The sequence below is a fragment of the Poecilia reticulata genome, chromosome 3 (assembly GCF_904066995.2).
Source record: "Poecilia reticulata chromosome 3, P_reticulata-male-v2, whole genome shotgun sequence".
NCBI lineage: Eukaryota > Metazoa > Chordata > Actinopteri > Cyprinodontiformes > Poeciliidae > Poecilia > Poecilia reticulata.
Window position 1 is genome coordinate 12,952,731 of NC_088832.1, and position 25,076 is coordinate 12,977,806.

At 38.3% G+C, this 25,076-nt stretch overlaps 1 long non-coding RNA gene across 4 annotated transcripts in view; it reads right to left on the bottom strand.

Moving 5' to 3' along the window:
* Positions 1–2,386: 2,386 nt before the first annotated feature.
* The window catches only part of LOC103461991 (uncharacterized), a 79,150-nt gene continuing 56,460 nt past the window's right edge, over positions 2,387–25,076 (bottom strand). For 3 of the 4 annotated variants that reach the window (XR_533252.3, XR_533251.3, XR_014086877.1), the window contains exons 5-7: positions 14,755–14,837; positions 5,978–6,054; positions 2,387–4,074 (exon numbers count right to left, since the gene is read on the bottom strand). This is a non-coding gene — a long non-coding RNA (uncharacterized LOC103461991). Of the gene's footprint in view, positions 4,075–5,966; positions 6,055–14,754; positions 14,838–25,076 lie in introns of all 4 variants that reach the window. The other variant, XR_533253.3, reaches the window with a different exon arrangement.

Consider the following 25,076-nt stretch of genomic DNA (forward strand, 5'->3'; position numbering starts at 1 on the left):
CAATACAGTGGCGATCTGTCAAGGGTGTACTCCGCCTGTCACCCAATGACTACTGGAGACATGCAACCCCACCGTGACCCAGCAAGGATAAGGACACATTCTACAACCTTACAACAAAGTCCTTGGTTTGAATAATTGCCGGGGTTTTTCTGAATGGGGTTTGCTTGTTCTTCTGGGGCATGCATGTGACTGCAGTTTGAGACCACTGACCTAAACCATCCCAGCGAAGCTCTGACTGTGAGTCTTATTGTGTGGCGTTCCCCTGGTAAGGGTTATTCATACAGGTGCTGTGTTATTATCAAAGAGTGTGATGTTCAAGCCAAATTAAAACTTCACATTTTACTTTTCGTGAATCTAATGTCACACTCTGCTGCCGTATTATTTATAGGTGCCCGTGCAAAATTTCTCTTCACTGTTCATATGACTGCTTTATGTTGGTGTAAGCCAAAGTATAAAGCATATGCAGCACAAAGGGAGAGCAAAATAGCAACAGCAGCTTGTTAGATTGTGTTTTTATCACTCACTAGAAAGAGTTGATGGAATAAAACTCTACAAACTGCAACCAGAAGATATAAGTGACATGGTCAGAGCCAGAAGATGGACAGAATCCATAAAAGGACCTTTTGTTTTTATTTCTCTACTCACACATTATGTTGATTAAACCACAGCATCAGGGGCTTTACCGTCGCATTTTGGCATTTTGCCAGTTTTAAATCTCATTAAGTCAAATAGTTTTCTTTATAGCAAAAAAGAAAACACTGTACTTATGGTTGTTGGGATTTCTGCTCCTTTCAAAGGCACTTCCCTTTGCCCTCCTCCAACCATCATTCCTAATGAAACGGTGTCGATGCATTACCATTTATCAGTCACAGAGTGCTGGGTTTGCCATTATTGATCTTAGGGAGGCCAATTGGCTGGAAGGGTGCTGTAAACTGGGCAATTTAGAACCTGCATCCTTCATTGTCACATTATGGCTGCAGAATGAAACAGTTAAAGGCCGAATGAGTGCAGCGGTTCTAAATAAAAGAAGCGAAATATAATCGAGGAGCCAGACAATGGCTGTCAATAAGATCTGTGCACATGCTGCACTCAAAGTGATTATGGGAGCAGGGATGGTGCAAAGTAAAGTACTGTAAAATATCTTTGGTGAAGCAGAAGTTGCAGATGGGAAATGGCACAACTACGGGCCCACATCTCAGAGGCAGGGTTGCTCCATGTGGAGAGCAACAGACAAAAAGAAAAAAGAGTGTGAGGGCCTCGCAAGACCATAAAACAGTACTTAAATATTTTAATTTCATTTGTCATAGAGGCCCCTCCCTACCAGTCTATTACCCTGACAACCATCCTTCATCAGCTGAATGAGTGCATTATTCATTAGCACTAATTATTTTCACATAATGTCTGCCCCGATATATTTAACCTCCACATTACACCCGGGATAATGGCCTTGTAAAATTGAATTGTGAGAAAGAAGTGGAGTTGGAGAGCTCATTTAGAGAACATAAGAGGGAAGGGAGAAAAAAAAGAGTGAATGAGGTACAGAAGGGCTTTTGAAGCTGCTAGGGCACGGAGGGTTAAGAGGAGGAGTGTTAAACACTTTGGGACAAGGAGCTCCACAAGTGACAGGGACATTTGTTCTCGTCTCATTTGCATGTTAAGAGAACATCCCGGATGGTTCTCTGCTGGACTGACAAGACACCTGAAAACCCTGTAGGTTGAAAGTGGCCTCGAGGTGAGGAGCTAAGATTAGTCCGTCCTGTTGAGGTCACGCCGGGGCCGACACGGTGATGAAGATGAGCTGGTAGAGCAGGAACACAAAGTGGAAAGTCGAGTCTTAATTTCATCACTTTCACTCCTGTCTTTACTTCAGCTGTAATTCCACTTACTGTGCTTTAGTTTCTTTCAGTTTGTGTGTATATATATATATGTATATGTTTTTTTTACATTTCACATTTTCTGCTTTTCTATAAACAACTTACCTGCACCGACGACGGACTGGTTGAATCACCCACTTTGCCTGAATCCCGCTGAGAAGTCCCGGGAAGTCGTTTCCTACAGACAAACTTCAAAACAAACTGTGGTCCAACGAAGACTTTGATCTCGTTTTGATTATTCATGAGACTGACGTTCACCGGGCACGTAAAACGTAAAGCCAAACAGGGCTTGCTGTTAAACCTGCTTCATCTCTGTGGTCTTCTGGGTGAGAGCTGTGAGCCCCTGCTAGTAGCGGAGTCGAAAAACTCACCCAAACACAAGTAATTCTTGCATGCGATTTACGATGCTGTGCAATTTCTTCGATACGTCAAGCCCAGAGATTTGCCGTTTTCCGGAGAAATGGCCTCCAAATTCAGATTGAACCCTTTCCAACTGATTCAGGATAAATATACAGGATTTTCATCATTTATTCACAAAGTGATCTAACAAATTTTAAGCAGATTAACTTGTTTACTTCCAGCTAACAAAATAAATAAGCATGTACAGTGCAAAGTCCCTTAAATGGCGAATTATTCAAAGATGCATCATATTTACTAAGCTGCATTACTTTTATGGAGGACGAACATCAAGAGTCATGACAAGTACTTTATGAAACTACAGACAGACAGCCGTGATGTAAATCCACATGAAATCGCTGTTTCACAAGTTAGGAAAAAAAAACAACATTATCACTGGTTCAATATTGAACTAATCTGTTATTCCATATTAGTGCACAGACTTAGCTATATAAGGAGCTGTGAACATTAGAACTTTTTAAATTTGACTATTTAGCTTGCAGTTTTCCTTGCGGACCAGTACTTTAAAAAAATTAAGAAAAATATGTGGCTCTCTCTCATATACAGGTAATACAGAAAGATTAAAAACCAATAAATAAACCAACTGAAACATTGTCACACCAGCAGTGATAGCTATTCTGATGTCTCATTTACCAATACTCAGACATTACAATTTACATTTTAAAAACGGGTACAAACATTCAGACTTGTTTCACAGCTTAACACTGAAGCATCAATGTCTAGGCACACAAACTTCTTTCTGGAGAGTTTTTCTAAAAATAATTAATTTATTTGTCCTTTCAAAAATGTTTATCAAGAACACAGTCAGTAATTAACCAGGCCTCCTATATGTGGCAACATAAGACAGTAAAAGAAAAATGTCAAAAACAAATAAGTAGGTACGCAGCGTGGACTTAAGGCTCACTGCTGTTGAGTTTAACATGCTTACAATCAAGGGTTAAATTAAAGGTGGTGTTATGAAGTGAGTTTTTCAAATTGTTTGTTAGTTGCATACACAAAAGTCCAATGAATTAAAACACTTCAAAGTTATATGGTCTTAAAAAATATTGGATTTGTGAACCCGTTTTTCATATAAAAAAATAATAATAATAAAAAAAAATCTGTCAAAACAGTCAAGCAGGGTGCAGCTCTGGAGAATTCCCAGCTTCTTAGAGAAAATTAAACCTCAGAATTTGGAACTACTCCTTTATACACAGTAGTTTATAAATAAGCTGTAGTGGATTTTATTCTCCAACTAATCACAACAACATAAATTAGGTAAATCTGATCTCAATAACACTCCTACATTGCTTTTCCTGAGTCTCCTTTGTGTGATTTTGCAACCAGTGACCATGTTCCTCTCCAGGCTATGAGAGTGCAAACACTCTGCTTTGTATGTTTGATGATGGGTAATTGCAGTTCGCTCCAACTGGGAAAAAATATTATTCTGAAGTTTTTTCTGCTCGACGCCCAGAAGGCAGCGCTCTCTGTGTATCTGTCTCTCTGACATTTGGATTTGCCTTTTAAAGAAGACATTTCTCAAAACTGTTTGTTCATGTTTTCCAGACACAACGAAAATCCTTCTTCTGAACTTCAAACAGTTCAAGGAAGTGTGCAATGTATTCATCTTTAAGATTTGTTAAACAGACGACAGTGGGTCAAATGATGTACTAAATTAGTTAGTGATATTATCACTGTTTCCTCCGAGTGAATTATTTCGTTCAGTGTTTAGGTTTAAATCACATGACTTTAAGGCGTAGTGTAGAAGCTTGAAGTGGCGATGATGGAAAGGCGTTGGTCTCATCTGTAGAAAAAAACACAAAATGCACATTAATCACATTTGTTTACATGTCATATTTGCACAATATATGATACAATTAAGAGAACAAGTACAGGGCAGCAGCACAGTAGGTTTTGCCATCATTTCAGCATTTTTTGGGGGCGTGTGACTGAGTATTAACGGCACACTGATTTTGCAGTTATTGAGTAGACATGCTCATCTTTGAATAATTCCTTTGAATCATGGCAGCTTTCCAATTACAGCACTCTGGTGACTCGCAATGAACCTTTATCCATTCTGCAAATGAGCGTGCTATCCCTAAATAATTTCCTCTACAAAGATGGTGCCGTGCATTATGAAATATTCAGAACTCAATTTTCCGGCCCTATCAGTCTTTGGAAAGATCCATAATTACATGATAATCCATAATGTAATTCATTTTGGGCACTTTCGGAAACCGAGTTCCAGTCGCTGCAAAAATGTTTAATGCGTGGCTGAAATTGGATAAAGTCCGCTTTGTAGTATTTTGTTGTGATTGTTTTAAAGGGATTATATTTCATAGTCCAGTTTTGTCTTGGTTTCTGACAATTGCAGAGGTCTTTAGGGGTCAATGGGCGACACTGAGATACTCTCGTCAGGTTGACATAGAATTATAAAGTGCGTAAAGGACCAGAGGGACAAGATGATTGTCAAAAAATCAGAAACATACACCGTCCAGTCATATGGCTGTACTGTTCCACCAATGAAGGATTTTTGTTAACAAAAAAACATCTGAATTCTATCATTTCACATTGAATTCAGGTACATCATGGTTGTAAACAGCATTAGAAACTTAATGGTGCAGAATCACATCTTATTAACTGGAAATGTGGGGTTACAGTTCAGTTATTATGAGGTGTTGCTCTGCAACAGAGGCATGTGTACAAAATACTGTCATTTCAAAGTTGAGCGCGAGACGCTGATTGTGTAAGAGACGGACGGATGTTTCACCAAGACCCATTTGTGGAAGCCCACAATAGCCCATAGAACACTATCAACACAAGATTTCCCATTGAATTGCGTGCCATAAAAAGTGAATGTGTGCTTTATATTCCCATATAGCCGGCGCGGTGTACTTGTGGAAGTTTATAACATATAATACAGTTTAGACAGCAGTATCTCACTGTAAGGTGCTCAAGAAAGTAGGCCATAAAAAAAACTGTAGCCACTGGCTTTAAAACTAATAAAGTTAAATGGAGTCTCTGACATTCTTTCGTGTTGCCTTATTGGAAGTGAGGCCTGCAACCTCGTGTCTGCTGCAAAATGTGTCAAAACAGCTGTCGGTCATTGTGACGGAGAGCACTCAGCAAGATGATGGCAATGAAATGCCTGTTAAAATGTGAAGCTCCTGTGATAACAGTGCTAAGCTTAAAGGCCAAAGCCGTCACGGCAAAGGTGAGACGCAAGAATGAGAGCAGTAGGACTTCAGAGCAGTGTTTGTCAAGCAGCTGGAACTGAAGCAAAATTACATCAATCTCTTGTGTTTTTGGAAGTGATTGGGATAAAAGACTAGACATTGGATGAATTCTTAATGTGTACAGAAACTGCTGTTTCACAATTTGTTTTTGTGATGGAAAAACTGTGATTAGACTGTCCGTCTAAACAGAACGTATCCATGGACACCAAACAGAGCAAAGCTGTTGTGAGAAATTACACTCAAAACTATTTATTTTTCCCAGCATTAAAGGCACAAATAAGAACTTACTATATAGTATGTTATATTCAATCACTACGATGTATGTAGTAATGTCAGTGTATTCTAGTGTATTGTGTTTGTCACAACTCCTTCCTTAAGAAACATAAAAAAACTGTTTATTTTGGCATTTTATGCAGCTATTTATAGAACATACAGTATGTGAGTAAATTGACACTGATACCTTTGACTTACTGGGAATTGGTGACAAATGACTTCCCAAAGGTGTATCCCATTCCACGTCGGGGACCGCTCTTGTTTACGGACACAGTCTGATTGAAAATAAAATAAAAAAATAGGCATGAATAAGTGATAACAGTTGAATCTTTAAATAAAAAAACACATCTGTACACAACATAAATAGATGAGGTTAACAATGGACACTGGAAAAAAAAGAAAAAAAATATTGGCTGAGCTCAAACTCAATAAATAATTTTTTCCAGGAGCAATTATTTGCTTTATATGCAACATTGTACTTTTCTGTCATTTTCTATAGCTGTTCTTAACTGGATTATGGTAAAATAGCATCTATGAAAAAAGAATCTATGCAAGATAAGGGGAGAAACTCAGTGGAGGTAAACTTTCCGTGTTTTGAATGACAGCTTTTGTCACAGTTTTTGTGCTTTTTCCTCCACCACAGTGAACTACAGCACAACAAATCTCTATGTGGGGTGCAAGGTGTCCAAGCTAGTGCTGTCAGGCAATATTTTCTCAAGACTTTCTCCTCCTCCTCCTTCTCACAAGACAAATTCCCACTTAAGTTTAAATTTAATAGTTTAAATCTGTAGTGAAGAGTTTGTTATAACAACTGTCCTCTGGCCCTAAACACTGTTGTGCTTCAGGGCCTGTGTTATTGATGGCCTTTTGCTCACTTCTTTTGTTTTACACCTTTTTTTCTTTTTTTTTCTTTTTTTACATGCTTCTCACTTTTATACATTTAATTAAATAGAACTTTAACAAATCCTGAACACAACTAAAAAGAAAATGCTCTTAAGTACGCGTTCGCATTATTGGTTAGGACAGAGCAGTCAAAACTTGCTTTGGGTCGAAATTGTCACGACAGTTGAAACGTGAGAAAGGAGAAAGAACTGACAGGATCTGAAAACATTTTACATTAGATTACATTCACTTTCCTTACTTGATAGAAGTCAGTTTTCATTTTCTGTTTGCCAGTAGGATAACATCCACCATAAGCTCGCTTTGAGTCATTTTTTACGCATAACATATTCTCTTTTTTACTGTCTTTCTTGTGTGATGACTGTTTCCAATAACATCATTCACTTCCTTTTAGAAAATAGCACTTTTTTATTTTTTGCTAGAGCAATCAAGCTCTGATGCCCCTCATTTTCTCCTTGACATTTTGTGATGAATTCCCATCTGCAAAGCATTTCCAAATGCTCTGCCCAAGGAGGTGTAATTTAAACAATATCAGTCACTGTGCTGCTGCCAGAATAAGAATTATGGTCACATGGATGTCTCATCTGACGAGCAGCAGAGGACAGACTCAAATAACAAGAGCGCAATAATTCACTCACTGCTATTATCCACCTAATTATAACACAAGATCTAGCCATGTCGCGTTTCCTTCTTGGATTCAGAATAAATGAACAAATTGACCTCTTGTTATAGTCATGCTTCAAATGTGTACACGTCTACAATTGGTGTGGTGTGTAGTTTTCTGTTTGCCAGAGTGTACGTCCACAAAGCTGAAACACCCATTAGAAGGTCACCCAAAGTTGTCGTGCGCAGAGTAACCACACACTAATTCATCAGTTTTTTGCAGGCAAACTATTATAATTATAGCACTATAACAAGTTTAATGAGAGCAATCAGCTCTGAATATCCGTGCCTTCAAGGAAGCAGAGGTCCAAGTCAGTCACAGAGCGACTCCTTGGTCATTCTCCATTCGCTTGCAGAGGGTGCTCTCTGGGTGTCGGGGTCTTGGCAGTGCTGCTCCCCAATGAATGCTACTTCCAATCCGCTGCTTAGTGGGGGTCCCTAATTAGATTCTCATGTGAATTTAATGGACTCACTGCTTTTGGTCCTGCAAGAAAGAGCAAAATTCTGGAGGGAGAAGGCCCTCCTCATGCAAAACGGGTCTGTCTCTGTCTGTCCGTCTGTCTAAAAGCTGATTTTTACAGGGTGGGATTGCATGTACTTGAAATCAATAGCTTAAAGATCATTAAGTTGCTTCATTGGTTTTTAAAAAATATGTTTTTTAATAAAACCTAAAAATTCAAGTTCTGAACTAGCAACTTACTTCCTTAATAAAACACAAATAATCTCTTGTGGGTTTTGGATTTGACATGCCACCTCAAAAATATTTTCGGCTTCCATATCATAACCGTCTTTAAAAATACACATTGCTCTTGTTACACAGACATATTGCGAAGAGGTATTTTCTGCAATATGTAAAAGATTATTATTTCTCCAGCTGCATGTGTTTTGCAGAGAAAAATCTGATAAAATTACAACAAAATGGGCTCAGTCTTTTTTTTCACATCTGGAGATGGGTTTCCAAGAAAAGCTATTTGCAAACAGAATTCAGTGTAAGATTTGCAGATCAACAAAACTAAAGAAGGTAACAGAAAGCATCATCACTGAAAATGCTGCACTGGGCTTGTCCATTTGAAAATTAGTTCACCAGGAAATGTAATCTTACATTTTAAGTACATATGTTTTTATTTTAAATTTTTATTTTTATTTTGCACATACTGATCACTCCTTCTGAGACACCATAAAATCATCATGCCTGTGGCTGGAAAAGAGGCTGTTTAACTCAATCCCATTTCTGTTTTCCAAATCTCTCGGTGCTGTTCTAATGAGCACAGACATCTGGACCCATCTCATAATACGAGGCTGTGATGAATATGACCCCCGTGGTCAAGCCCTGCCCTAAACCCCACCAGGGCACATAAAGCAGTAGCGCAGGCCTGTTAAAACGCTGCACCGGAACATAAATCGGTCCGAGCGCTTCTTAACTGTCCAATTTGCATGGCCCTTACACAAAGAGGCTAACGACGTTTTACAAGACAAACATGAACAAACACGAACACGCGGCGCCATGCGTGCAGGTAGGCTGATGGGCTTGAACCTGTTTGTTCTACGAGGACATTTCACAGTTTGAATCTGTTAAAAGACGCTTGACGGGACTCGTCCCCGAAAAGGTAAACAAAAGTTGCGGCAGACACAGAGCAGTCTGCAGGAAAGATGGAGGTTCTGAGAGGAAAGAATTCGAAAGTTAGAGAGAGAGAGAGGGGGGGGGTGGGGGGAAGAGGAAACGGAGCAGAAGCAAGACTGCCGATGGGAAAAGGCAAGATGAAGAGGGTGCTGAGATGGGAGTCTGGGTAGTTTTATCTAGTGGGCAGGCTGACGGTGGCGGCGGGATCTGTCTCTGTTAGCAAGAACAGAGACCTGTTATTAAAGCCATTTATCACTGGCTGAATATTCTCCCTTTAATAGGCGCTGTCGTTAATTACCCAACTTTGTCAAGACAGAGTGTCAAGGGCTCTCTGTTTTCTCACGGACAGGCTGACACAGGCCCTCTGATGCATACTGAAGCTTGGCCATGTCATCAGGCCAGGGGACTCATTTTTATAAGTGCAGGGGCCAAAACGAGGAATCTGCACAGGCACACATCAGAGCAGGGTTTTTCATGCTTTTCAAGACATGGTAAAATAATGCAGTCTTCAATGAAAGAGTAAAAAGTTAAAATTACCTAATGAAGAACTGAAATACGCAACTCTGCTTAATGAACATTGGGAAGTCATATTAGTATTTTATTTTCTGAGGGTTCTATTGTGTGTTTTTTTTCTGTTTTTGTGTATTTTTTTAACTTTATTTTTGGTGTGGTTTATATATAAATATTATATTTATCTAACCTAATGGGGGGACAATCCAAAAATATATCAGAGAATAATGTCATGATGTTCCATCTTAGTACAATTGCAAAATGCTATATAAACATCCATGCAGAAGTCAGAATAATTAATGTTTAACTACAGCCATTATGATTTGGAGACAATATTACAAGACCGTGAACACTTTTATTTTACATAAATTAAGGTTTTCACATAAATTAAGGTTTTTAAGAATTTCTATAAGACAAAGTTAAGGTTAATATCAAATACTTAATGGAAATCTCAGCTTTTAGATGCAGGAAAAAAAAATCTATAGAGCATTTTTCAGTTCAACAACGACAAACAGACTGCTCTTTAGAAGAACCAGGGAACTTTAATTTATGTTCAGTTGATCGTATCAGCTGCCCTGAGTAAAAGAAAAGTGTGTGGGTTGAAAAGTCTCCTTCTCCTCCCCGTCTTCATTCCTAATTAGACACTTTTGTTCTCCTTTTATAATTAGCCACTTAACTAGCAATAGAGCTGCGGCTGTAAAACATTTACAAGGATACTCGACAGGACACGCCAGCACCTTTTGTTTAGCAATTAGTTTCTCTTTGAGAGGAACAATGCACAACATCTGCTGGTCTTGTAGAGCTCAGTGAAAGAGGGAGGCAAACAGAGGCAGCAGTACGGATTGTACCGCAAGGACTTGTCACAAGGGCTGTGAAGTTTATAGCCTGGAGAAAATGATCTGGAAATGGATAAAAAAAGAAAAAGCAGCTCTGATGGATATGATGATAATAGAGTAAGAGAGGGATGTGTAATAGGGACTTGTTTTTCCACATTTCATTGATTAAAAAGTGGCGTGGTGTAAGAGCAGATTCCCATGTGAACAATGCAGCAGAGTTTTAGCGCGCGTCCCAGTACATCTTCTTTTAGTACCCAGTCATTTACATTGTAGTTATCCAAAGACAGAAGCAATGAGAGGCAGCATGTCCACTGCTCCATTGATCCCTTTTTCCTGATTAGCTCACCAATGTGCTGTCAAGGCAAACTAATCAGACGCATTGATCATGGATTACTTTTTAACGCTTCAACAGGCAATATTATGATTTTTATTTTTTTTTTTACATCCAACTTGCAGGCCAGTTATCTTCTGGGATGCAATGCCAGACATTTGGGGATTTGTTTCCTATATGTCTCAAAGGATCCACGACTGCAATCTCTGGACTCACTTTTAAACTTTTTTAAAACATCAGTCCCACCTTCATGACTTCAATCAAATTCTTTATTTCTTTACATTTTGTCTGGATCGTTTTACTGCAGCTTATTTTTGATTTTCAAGATTTATTTCATTTTCTGCTTGTTTTACCGTTTGTCCAGAAGAGGTTGCTGTGTTCACTGCAATTTACAGGGAGTGAATGTTGAAGTCTGATTCTTATTCTGACTTATATTTATTAAATAAATGAAGTAAGTTTGAAACAGAAGCTCGGTTTATATCTTTTCATTGCAAGCACATCAAATCTCCAGATAAATATGAATTGGACAGTCACATAATATTTCAATGCCTTATGTTAAATTTATCATTGCTGGCTTTTTGGGTCGTGCACAGAAACTGTACTCCTAGTAAAGAATCGGTTCACGGTAATAATAATATAATTATGGTAATGTTTTTATTAATACTGTTCACTGTGCAATCTTTCCTCATTGAATACATGCTAATTGATTATAGATGTAGTGTTCCTCATTGACAGTAGGGGGCAGAATCCATTCATTGATTTGAGTGCCATTATGTGGAAGCCATGTAATTGTGTTGTGAGGCCTATTAACACACACTTACCGCCCGTCTTTGGAGAGCGATGTTTAGCCTGTTCACTTAAATGTGTTTATCTTGTTTCAAAGAGCAGTGCTGACTGAACAATGCATGACTTTTTAGAGAGATCTGAAGAAGAGAGAGTTCTTCAAAGTGAAATCTTTGTCTGCCCATTTGCACCAAAATCAAAAAAATAAAAAAAAGAACTAATCCTGTGAGGGAGTCTGAACAGCTGTTAGAGGTATGAGCTTCTCTCTGATACCTGCGTTCCCGTGATGCTGGAGATCAAACGCTTTGCTTAGCACAACATCCATTCCTGTCTGTCACACCCTCAGGCTAAACATCAGTAGTGTGCCTTAAAGCTTGCAAATGTTCTCATGACAAAGTTAAAATGTCTCGATTAATATCTGACAACTCGGCTTTTCTTCCCCTCCTCCACACCGATTCACATGTCTGCTTTGGCTGCTTATCCATCTGGTGATTTCTGCTGGATTCGTCCATCGCTGCGGCGTTCCCGTGTTAGGACGGTGAAAAGACTCGGCCAGCGATGAGATCCCATGATCTTGAGAGTTTCTTGCGTTTGCTGTGATGCAGAATATTTTGAATGTGAGTGTTAATCACTTTTCATTCCGATTCTACTTTGCAGTCGACAAAGTTATTTGAAACTTTGTTATGTTCCAAAGTTCCACCACAAGAGTCATTTACATGAGCTGCTGAATAATTGACAGCCACAGAAGGGATAATGGCAAAAATGCTGAGCAACCTCAATGGTGTACTCTCATGCCATGAACTCCCATCAGTCCCGTTTCTCCATCTTGACGCTTAATGTCTCATCCATCCATCAACTTTTAACCAGACCTCGTGGAAGATGGCGAGTGACTTAAAAGCCCGGCAAGTCAGACCTAATTAGCCAACGCCTAATCAGACAAACCCCAGCGCAAGGACACTAAGTGGATTGTAGGGAGAAGTTAAGATCTTCTCTGCTGTTGACCCGGGAGGAAAAAAAAAACAAAAACGAAAAAGATACTAAGACCTTTGAACAGATGCGAAAACTGAATATGATGGGGTCACAGCAAGCAGCAAATATAAATAAATAAATAAATAAATGAATAAATAAATAAATAAATAAATAAACAAACAACCTCTTCAAAAAATGCAAAATGACCTGCTGCTAACAAGACCTACACCTGTAAGATAAGATAATAGAACATTTCCATTACTCTGTATTTTCCTTATAATAACAATGGTTTCTTTCAGAAGGAAAGTACACAGCCATAGGTGATACATTTTAATAAATTAAAGTTTTTTAAGTTTATTAAAACTCACTGGTGGGAGCCAAAGGAACAATGAACATAGAACGTAAAGGTTAGATGTAACACAACTGTGTCACTTCGCAAACTAGGAAACGTTGTCTCATGTGTAAATCAAAGCAAACAAATACCACATATGGGGTTCCTCAAGGCTTCGTTCATGAGACACTTTTATTTAATGTCAGTTTACTATGTCTAACTCACAATGCCACAGAAACTACATACTATACTGATGCCACTAACTCAAAGCTTTATAAATGGGTCACAACATGACCTTAGTCCTCTACAGTCACTAAGTCAGTGTGTCAACAATTTCTATTAGTGGATCAGCAAGAATTTTGTTTAGCTCAATGCTGAAAAGGTTTTGTTTTGGTCCCAGAAAAGGTAAGGTTAGAGATGAGGATTCAACTAGGCTAAAAGGAGCTAAAACCTGCACAGCATGCTAGAACCGGTTGTCATAGACACAAACTTAATTATGCCTGTCAGCATACAGTTATCTGAGAAACATTAGTCAGAATGAAGGCTCTCTAGTCAGGGAATCTTTTATATTTAGCAGGTTAAAAGGTTAGATTATTGTAATTTGTAAGAAAATAACCAGGTTCTTGCCCATCATTGGGAAAATGAATCAGATCACATGAATCCTTAAATCACTGCTCATTTTGACTTCCCGTTTCTTGAAAAAGATAAAAAACAAAACAAAAAAAAACAAAACACATTACTTGTCTATAAGGTAATGAATTGTCTTGGACCTATAATACATCTTAGTTGCTTGTGAGGTATGAACCATGTAGACTTCTGAGGTCGTTACAGAGCCGTTCATTCAGGGCTCCTAAGACCAGAACAAGACAAGAGGAGGCAGCATTTAGTTTCTGTGGTCTTAGACTCTGGAACTACTTCTGGATTTCCTGCTGCATCCTAAATACACAAAGCAGCGTAGCAGGAGGTCCTTCCTCCTAGCAGCTGTTAGACTTTACAATCATCTCAGCTTCCAACAAACACAATACAAGTTACAAGCATAAATAAGTTTACATCCAATCTGTTATTTGCAGTTTCACTCATTTTAATAACATTTCTGGTGTCATTGCAAATCTCCGTTTACACAGCTTTAATTAATTTATTTATTATTGGAAATAGTTTGTTGTCCTAATGCATAAATAAACATACACTTTATGAGCATTTACTATTTCTGATAAATGCGCAGTATTTCTGTGCTATAATATTGTCCTTACTGTGTGGGATATTATTCTTAATTTTGTTTCTTTCATACATTTATGATACTTCTTTTCATCTTCATGTCTCTAAGCATCTGAATTTCTATAATGTTTCTATTATATTCTCTGTGCAGAAAACATCGTTTTTGTTACAGACTTCCCATGAAGCTAAACCACCATAAGATCATTTTTGTCATGTCTTTTTTTTTTTTTAGATTGACATTTTTTAATTCTATCAGTGTCTTTCTTTTAATGTGTTGTTTATTTTTTTCATTCTTTTAACATGTTTCTTTTCTTGAACATACTTTATTTTTTTAACTTACATTTCATATAACAAAAATAGATCAGAGTCCTTGTTCTTGTTGTTTTTTTGCTGGGTAGAAACTATTCTCACATGAAGACACTGGGTTGGAGTACTAGTTACTGAGAAAATGCTTTTCTGCAAACCCGAGACGGCAGGACACCAGACGGGAGGGACAAGACAGGAGGAGACAGAACAGCCGTGCAGCAACGTCTCTTCATTCTGTGAGTCTCTGCGCACTAAAATATTGAGTAGCTTTTGTTTTGCCTAGTTAAACATGCACTGATGTGACACAAACTGTGAACAAAGCCATTTCACACGCACGGGAATCCTCTTTTTGTATAATTTATGATGCGGCGACGAGTACAGCGATGCCTCACAGTTTGTTCTCAACATAAAACATCCAGTAAATCCCTACTTTAAAAACATTTACCTCAGCAAATATAGCAAAGAAAAAAAAAAAATACTAACGACTGAAAACATTTAAACAAAAATTACCTGCTTCATCTCACTGAGGGGGCTGTCTTCTTCAGAGTGAAAGATGGCTCTGTTGTTTGGCTGGCTTTTTTGTGACACTCAGTCTGTGAACAAAGAATTGATTGGATGAGTTAAAAAAAAAGATGACTTCATTTATAACTTTTTTTTTTTTTTGCGTCTGTAGCAGGTTTTCTTGCTGAAAAGAGGCAACATAAGCATAACCTGAACCTCAATGATGCAAGTTCAGATGTTTTTTTTTGTTTTTCCCACTGGACGATTTACCAGTCCCAGAATGTAGTTTAGCTTTATTTAGAACCAAAACTACTTCAAATAATCTCCCTTCATGACAGAAGGTTTAAAACTTTAAACTATCCACAGAAGAATTGTTTCTATATCTAGAAACTTCTGGATTGAAGTTTAAATATTAAACAAGCAAACAAAAAACAGAAAAATGAAAGAGTCAATCTCCATTTTACTGTAAGTTTCAAAGTTTATTTTACTAATCATAAACTACCTGGTAATTGAAGACACTTAATTTGATTAGCACTTTAAAAGATAATGAAAATTTCTATGCTGCAAACTGATCAAATGATGAAGAGATAATCTACAGAAAGACTGAAGACATAGGAAAGCTGAGTGAAGTGACAGTACAGTCATGATAATGCAGCACAGAGGATGACTGGCTCAAACGAAAGAGTAACAAAAAGTGTAGGTTTGATGCCAGCTTCTTCCTCTGTCACACCTGGGCAAGGCACTTGAGGCCAAGACCCCTAGCAATCCGCTGTGCGTGTGTGTGTGTATATATATATATATATATATATATATATATATATATTTTTTTTTTTGCCTCAAGTGAAGATTCAGAGAATAAGTCTGAGTGCCTCAAGCCTAAAGAGCAAAATCCAACTACTTGACTATCCAAACCCGAAAGCCACTGAGACTGGGACTCAGCAAAGATACAGTGATGATCTTGTAACACGAAATGCTATTCGCTGAGATCCAAACAATCTCGGTTGTGAGCATGAATTATACATCTCTCTGGAGATTTGCTCTCTGTGCTTTTCCCCCTTTTGTTCCCTTTGTCTTAAACTCTTCATAATATTTCAGCGGCGATGTTTTTCTCGTAGCAGCGCAACGGCAGACAATTAAACTAATGAAAGTTAACACAATCAGTCAGCAGATGTTTTAAATGATCTACTTCAAAGACTCGTGAGAATGACTAAGCATACCGACTGAAGAAAGCAATTTTACTCTTCTGTTACTTGCTCTTTGTGCGCTAAATCAGGGTTTTCTATTTGTGTGACTGCATGTGTAAATGCACACTTCTTTTCCTGGTTTATTTTAAAATAATTCATCTAGAAGAGTCAATACCTGGAATAATCTATAAGATGTTCAGGGCGAACTGCTCCAAGTCACTCCTGATGAATAAATTATTTCACACTCAACACGACAAACTAAATTTCTGCTGACATTCAACAAATACGGTTTCACAAGATGTGGAGGTATGCTTCGGCAAACCAACCTGCAAGTGTGTATCCTGTGTGTGTGCGTGTGTGTGTGCGTGTGTTTACGTGTGTGGTCTGTCTCAGATAAAACAAACCGTACATACAACAGCCCAGGGACACTCCAACCATAATTGCGCAGGGTGGCATTTTGGAAACACTCACACAACAGGGGTCAATTTCTCTTCAGGTCACTGAGAATGACATCATCAAACTACCATTAACTCTGCAAACAATCCTGGTCCTGCTACAGCTGTACTGACATTGGATTCCTTCAAAACAAACAGCCGTCCCCAGGCTTTGCCCTCAATCTAAAACCATAACCTCCGAGTGAATAACAGAAAAATCTCCATCTGGGTGGGACGGGGTGGAGGTGAGGAACGGGAGAACTGAAAATGACAAACCACTTTCTCCCCCCGCTCACCTCCAGACTTCCCTCCTCGGTTATAAAACACATCCCATCCAGTTTTCTTCTCAGCTTGAATCGCAACAGACACAAAGAAGAGTAAAACATAAAGAGCAAAGATTGATTCTTTACCGCTAAGTTGAATGTTTTCAGACGGACTATCTTACATGATTAACCTGCGGCAGAGACTTTTATTTTTGTTCCACCTTGAGTTGACCTGTTAGAAACCTCTTTGTAGTAACACGCAGGCGTGGCTGCGGCCGAGCGAGCGCAGCAGGCCAAGGCGTGCGTTTGACACACAGGCACCAGGAAGGCGTCCAGATGCAGGGCACTGTTTTTCTCTTATAATGGCTTCAACTCCTGCCGGTTAATAATTAATGCGCTCTATCCAACACAAAGTGGATGCCATACAGAAAGCACTACATAGCTCGCCATCTCACTGGCTATTTCCCATTGACAGGTGCAATGCACATGATGGCGGCGCTTGTGTTGCTCTGCCTTTACGTGGCCTAGCACTGCACGCTCCTATTGTTTAAGGCGAAGGCAGCAAAGAACTGAAGTATATTTACAGGCTAGTGTAAAGGGTAAAGGTTTTTTAATTTCCCTTAAATACTGAGCAAGAAGCTTTTACATGTCGACTGTCGGTAATCGTCCCAAGGAGACAGCTGTTTTTGACGGTTCTGCGTTAAAATGATTTTAAGCATAGATATTATCGACAGGTCCTGTTCGTACAGACACGCTATGTGATATAACCTTTTGTTGAGGCCGAAATGTTAATGAAAAAGGGGGGGAAATTGATCATAATGGGCGAAGCGACTGTTAACGATTCATCGAACCTGTGTTGTTTTTCTGTCCTGTTTTTACAAGAAACAGTCTTATTTGGCACTGAGGTGCAATAAAAGCACAAAAGCGTATTGGAGGTTATGGCAGGAGCAGTCACATGATCAATAATGTCCCGACCCTCCTCTCCTGGCCCCCTCCGCCGCTCTTCTTCCTTTCTCTCCTCACCACCTTTCCTCCCAATCAATTACCTTCCCCAAGTAAATAGATCTGTCCCAATGCTCACTGCTCCCAGCTGGAACCTGATATTCCTTCTCTTCTCTTCATCGCCCCAGCCAAGTCACAGGGCGAAACCAGATATCTGACAGAACGCTGCTGCAAACTCTCCTCCAGAATGTATCGAAGTGCAAAGGCTAAAAAAAGCCCAGTGACATCATCTTTGTATTCTTCAGTATTACGTTTACTTTACTCTGACCTCTAAGAGAGCCACAGATGGGCAGCCTTTATGAGGAAATTAGTATTAAAGCTCCACAAAAACAGAAGAACTTTAATAGAATCATTGTTTGTCATCTTTACCTTATTTTTTTTTAATAGGTCGTTATTCCTTTCACGCTGCTCCAAATAAGGTAATGTTAACATTAGAAGTGTTCAGAAAATGAATTTTAAATGATCTACAGTTTCTTATGTTTTTAATGTGTGTCCCTATTAAAAAGAAGCAGAGACACAGAACCGCAACGTCACATGGGGTGGGATGAGATTCCCACAGTTTGATCATCTCAATTTAAAACGCTGCAGTATCAAGGAAATTGTAGAGCCGTAATAACTAAAACAAAATCAAGCAGTTGATTTAAAAATAAAAAAAGTAACAATTATTCTTATGCTTCTAAAATACTGATTATTACAGTTGCAATAATGCTATTAAAATTGTTTGATTTTTTTGTGCCTTCATAAATAGGCTTAAGCAAAGATAAGCCTACCACTATTGTTACCAAGTACAAATGCCAATTTATTGAATACTTCAGCTTTTTGTTTACTTAGCACACTGCGTGAATTTGAGATATATTGGGTAATTTTTTTAAGAAAAAAAAAGAGTTTTTAGGCTTTATCCATTTCATTGATATTACCTGAAAAAATCTAAATACTTGATTGCTTGAGAGGTAATACGGTCCAGGCCATTCAGATTAACTAAAAGAACATCTTCTCTTTTATTTAGACCAGCAGCTGGACTGTCAGAAAAGATTGAACATTTGTTCCATTTATAAAAAAAAAAATGCATGTCTTCTTTTGTAAGATTAACAAGTGTGAGGCTTAAGCAAAGGCCCATCTGCACTGCATTTTGTTGTTTTTAATTTATACTGCACACAGTTGAAACCAGGTATCTACATACATACACTGTATAAATATTTTTCTCCTTCTGTCAAATTTATTTCATAATTCCAGTTTGCACAATTAAATGGTTAATGGAAACACTACTAGTGACTCCTCATCTCAGGGGTAAAGAACCAGTCTCCTTCTTGAACTACATGATGTTGGACATTTCAATGCCATTTATACCTGCATATAATTGTTTGATGAGAAACATGATGCTTTCAGTGGACTGTAAGTTCTGGTCCAGGGTGAAACAGACATGAGAAAGTGTGAAAATTCTCTTCCAGATATTTTGGCTAATTGCTTTTCAAGACCAATTTTTCCCCATAATGCCACACAATGAAGCAGCGTGCTTTAGATTTTGCCTGTTGCCTCTGTGTAACTCACAATATGTGAAACAATCAATTACACGTTTCAAAAGCAATGCCATTATCATCTGGGCTTTTTAATTTTTTAAATAAATGCCTAGTAATGTTGGGTTAACTTCTACAAATGTGTTTGTAAACTAATTTATTCTTTATTTTTCAGAAAGAGATGTCTTGTTATGCAGTATGCAAATATCTGATTTATAATGTGTTAGGAGTTGGGGTATTTAGATGAAATCATTTTCATCTAAACAAAGCTGTATTTCGCAAATGAAAACACTCCAGATGACGCCCATCCCCCGTCATCTTGCCCGTCTAATATACAAGGTGTCTACAACAGGAATCCCCAGGAGTTCTTGAAAATGAATTTGTTCATTCCACGAGCGCCACAGCGCGAGAGTGGAGATGCAGGCAGAGCCAATCTATATCTCCTGTGACCCTCAGCAACATGTCGTTATACTTGCTAATCAGATTTAGAGACAACAAGTGAAAAGGATGGCCTCTCCGGGCCGTTTGCTTTCGCAAATGGATCTGCTTAATATGGGAGATTAATAGACTACTATCTCATCTTCCCTGTGATTGAAGCTATGATCTGGTTACTGAGAAACATGATGGATGCTGAGGTGGAGGTACACGTTAACTCTTTCAAGGCAGAAGGCGATGAGGCCTCGCACAACTTTGTTTGCTAAAAGGCAATGCAGAGCAGCAATAAGGATGATGTCTGGAGGGGCTGTTGAGTTATTAGCATCAATGTGTGAAATTGATTTTTTTTTTCAGCTCCCAGATGTGTCAAATTACAATATGAACTAATTCTGTATGGTTGCTGGGAAGTAATTATGCCTGCCTTGGGTGTTTTGTGTGAGATGCTTGCCTCAGTTGAAGGTATTCAATTAGCATATTTCTATGAGGTGGGCTTCTGTTCAGAGATCAATAGTCGAAATCTCTATGATCTTTAGAATCTAATCAGTTAAAGGGACAGTTCAGATTTTCTGAAGTGGGGATCTGCAAAGCTATGAGAAGGACATCTCTGCAGACAGTGGTCAGAATAAAGAAACAAACAAACAATTTTTATATCTTGTTAAAAAAACAAACAAAACAAAACAAAAAAAATCAGTTGCATCAGTTTGCCTGAACAGGATTTTATTAATTATTGTCCTACATTACTTTTGCATCAGATAGTTACGTTTCTCTGACGAGTAAAAGTTTAATTTCAGTAAATACTACAAAAGGTATACAGACGTCCATCTACATCATCTACATAAAACGTGACAAGTAAATACCTGCTGTAAACCTTATATACTGAAACAGTTTTCAAAATGTCACAGAACCTGCTTTGGTCTTGGTCCTGCTTCAAACAGCTGATAGTTTTACTCTTTTGTTCCTCTAAACTCTGTCACAGGTAAGAGAGTGACTGTAATTTTACAGAGCAGCTTTGCCTTAATAACAGATTCCCAGGAAATCTCAATCTTTTATCATATTGTGTTTAGAGGAAAGTTACACATATCTTCAGTCAGGCTGTCGTTTCACAAAAACTGCTATAATCATTTGTATTTCTAAATTACATTTACTAACAAATACATATACAGTAGTATTATCAAAAAGTAAATTTTTGTCTGTTTTCATCTAATTCAATATATCTAGTTGCTGTTGTATTTATTTCTACTAATTTCAACAATTATGGCTTACAGGCTGTAAGCCATAAGGCTGTAAGTTACAGGTAATGAAACCCAACAATATATTATTTCAAATCAACAACAAAAGAGTCATTTCAATCCAGTATTCTCATTGTACTGAAATGGTGAAATTGTATCTCTATGTACTGTGCAGTGTATGCATCCAATATTGGGTCAAGGCTCTTTTTGCACTGCATTTATGTGGTATGTCACATAGATGCCATAGTTTTTTCTTCCACTTAACTTTCCATTGACATTCTTGGATAGCACTTGTGTAGTAATGGCCTTTGTGGCTTAATGTGATTGTAGAGGAGATGACTGTCTGTCAGTATATCAGTGAAGTAAGTAATTAAGGGTGTTTTTATAAAAAATTATACTTATGTATCTAATTACTTTTTCTGAGAAACTGAATTTTGGATATTTATTAGCTGTAAGCCAGGATAATCAAAATTTGTAGAAATAACTGCTGTAAATATACCACTCTGTGTAAGGAATAGATGTGAATTACTGAAATAAATTAACTCTCCGATTATATTTTAATTGACTGAGCTGTACCTTTAAAGACCAGCGTTTCATCTTGCTGCCTAGCATATTTTCCCTCCAATAGTTCCTGGTATTTGAAACTGGATTTTGTTAACACTGCACAGCTGTCAAGTTTGCCCTTTTTATACAATTGTGTCCATTTTTTTGTCTTGTATCACATAACATGCAGAGCCTCTCTGCAACTAAGATGCAAATATGAGAAAGATAACAACCAGAAAATATGGCCTCATCAAATCAAATGCAGAGGCAACATATTCAAATGACCTGCAAAAGCAAAAAAAAAAACCACCACAGGTGTAAAGTGGAAAATGAAAAATAATACATCCATGGAGTCATGGTACATTTAAATAAGACAGAGCTTAGGGTACAACGAGGCGTGCCTATTTTAAAACAGAAAAAAGCTTGACGCTACCAACATGTCCTCTTATTTCAGCTATATATTCCTGTGTTTTTCCTTCCAGGGTGTTGCTCCATCTGTGTGGAAATCACACAGCAAAACTGTCAACCCCAATAGGGCCTGTTTAGTTGATGCAGAACCATGATGGCTGATGCCTTGAAGGCAAACTAATTATCAGGTACTTAACAGTCCGAACCTGTGATGCATGCTCTGCGAATGAACTGGACGCATAAAACCGATTCCTTCATCTACTTTTTTCTCTATCACGTTCTTCCATTATTTCTCTCACTCGTTATTGCTGTCATTATTATTATTTTTCTATCTCTTTATGTGTATCGTTGTCATTGCTTTTCCAATATGATGCTCTTCTGTTTTTCCTCCTTTTTTTCTTTCAGGGAACCAGCTGGGAAACTGGCCCTGGGATACAAGCAAGAAGCATGCAACCATATGTTAGATATTTCCAAGGAAGGTGTTTGTGTGCACATTTAAAAGAGAAACAACGGGAGGAGTGAGTACTTGCTGAACTGCACTACAGTGTAATAGTTAAGTAGGACATTTATCTGGCAGTGGTTTGTCTTCCCCTGTTGTGTTTGGATGTGAGCAACACTGAGAATTTCTGTTGCCTCCAAACACAAGTGCGCACACACACACACACACACACACACACACACACACACACACACACACACACACACACACACACACACACACACACACACACGCACACACACACACACACACACACGCACACACGCGCATGCACACACACCCACACACACACGCTGCAAAATGCACAGGCAGACCGCTGAGAGCGACTTGTTAGAGACACTGACACAGTTGCTCATTAGACAGTTTCTTCTTGGATTGGGGCCAAATATCTGCAGGTCACAACTCATTGAAGTAACAGGCAATGTAAATCACTGACGCATGGAAGTGCTGAAAAGCAACACAAGACTGTTTCATCATTATTTACCATATTTGTGTCACATTTTGCTTATGACTGTAAAGAAACGGAATACAAAGTGTTAGCGTTCATACTAAGAACCGCCATGAGATCAATGTTTTCTTTTCCTTCACCACAGCAGAGCTGCTCTGAGATTGTACAGTACAAGTCAAGTCACGTGTATTTGTGTAGCACATTTCAGCACAAAGGCAGTTCAATGTGCCTTACACGGCAAAAATGTAACACAAAAACCAATTATGAAACAAGCAGTGCCATCATCAAAATCACCAAGAAGAGTAATCATAAAAAACTAGATTAATCGATGTTCCAGTTGTTTTCAATCAAAGGCAACTCTAAACAGATGTGGTTTTAGTTTTGATTTAAAGGACCTCAGTGTTTCAGTTTTCCGGACGTTTGCGCCAGACTAGTGAAGAATAAAAAAAGGAATTGTGCTTGTATTTAAGTCTCTAACATCGTCATTTACTCCACTGATTAACTCCACTGTCGCCTTCAAGAGGGTTGTGGGGTTTTCTGCTAGGTGCTAAGAACGTTTTGAAGAAAAATAATGTGAAATAGATCTACAAATTAAGTTGCTTTTCACTACTGAGGAAGTCTTGATGATGAAAACAGATGGACATTTCCCATTTAAAAGCTGAGTTTATATTCTGTGTTCAATATTTCAAAATTGTAATATTCAGATAATTAAATAAGGCCTGCTGCATAATAATTTAGGCCTGTACTCAGGTCTAAGTTGCTGTCATAAATGATAAAATGGCTGGCGTAGAAAATCCACCCAAGTCGTGAAGAATGAGCCTTAAAGTTGAAGTAAATCTGCCACACATTTACTTTTCTGAACTTGCCTCGGAAAGGCCCCAGCTTAGCAGTGCTTGTTAAACGTTATAGAAATAATGGCCTAATCGAAGAGCCGATTTTATAAAGTAATAGCCAATAATTGAGTCATTGTAAATCTCAGGGTTGAATTTGTTCAGCAGACACTAAATATATTTGTTGCATCCCTATAAGTCAACACAAAAGTTGGTTTATGTGGAGATCATGTTCTCTAACGACCAGGAAAGTCCAGAAGGGTTCACACCTGCTCTCTCCTTCTCAACAAGCGATAACTGTTTGGGAAACTGGAATATTTTTGTGAACATTAGGACATGCCGTGCAGTCCTTTGTCACTCCAGCCATACATTTATGTGCACATGCTTACCCTCCCCTAAGGGTAAGACTGAAGGTCCAGCCTCCATTTCTCATTAACCCACTGGCTGGATAAATCAAAGAGCAGGGCAGGACGGGAGACCCTCAGCCTTGGCCATTCAGATAACAAGAACACCCTAAACCATTCATAGCCTACAGCCCAGTGATATATGGATCTGCGGAGGCTAATAGCAAAGTATTGACAGGGAAATGGTGTGCTTATCCTGCTCCTGCATGCTGGGGAGAGGTCCCCAAAGCAGATGGGATACACATCAGGGAGAGGGAAAGAGGATGAGGAGGGTGAGTGGATGAGATAGAACTGTACTGGGACAAATTAGGTCCTTTATTGCTTTATTTCAGCTAATTTGTTCCTTAGTTTGAGTACAGAAAATAGTTTCCTCTTGTTTATGTGACTGGTAAGGGACTGGTCATTCCTGCAAATGAGCATCTACTAACAGCCAACAGTTAACATCTACATCATAAGGTGCTGAAATAGTCTGTGGCAGCAGACATCTTTGTGAATATTTGTACGGTACACAAACACCTAGGAAGGATCTTTCACTCACATTTAGCTGCTTTCGCAAAGGCCCTTCAAAATGTCCTGACTAAACTTTTGCATTTAGCCACAACAACCTCTCACCCTATGCCAAAGGTGTCTAGAATCTCCAACATTTAAATGTTTTATGACCCAGAAGAGTTACGCTTAAAGGGTTTTGTCTGAAGATCTTCAAATATGGCAATGATAAGTTTTTTTCCCCCATATTTGCTTCTCCTTAAAGGAATTTGTTACTTTACTTTAAATTTAGCAAATCTGTAGATCTGTCCCCCATTTTAAAAATACTGGTACAAAATTATTTCTTGAATAGCGCCCCAAACATTTACAAATTTCATTTGAGATTGGTGGATCAAGTCCATTTCGCAACTTTTATCCCAGAAGTTGAAGAGCCTGAAGAAGCTGAAACACCCAGAGAGGAACAAAAAACAAAACAAAACTAAACTAAACAAAAAACATGATCAGACAATTGCAAACAAAGACTAATCTACTAGTCACACTGAGTTCTTGTATAAAATGTTTGTATTTTTATATGTTATAATAGTTTATATTTTTTATGTATCTTTTGGGGGGGTATTGCATGCTTTGTTATTTATGGCAAGTCTTGTGTGAG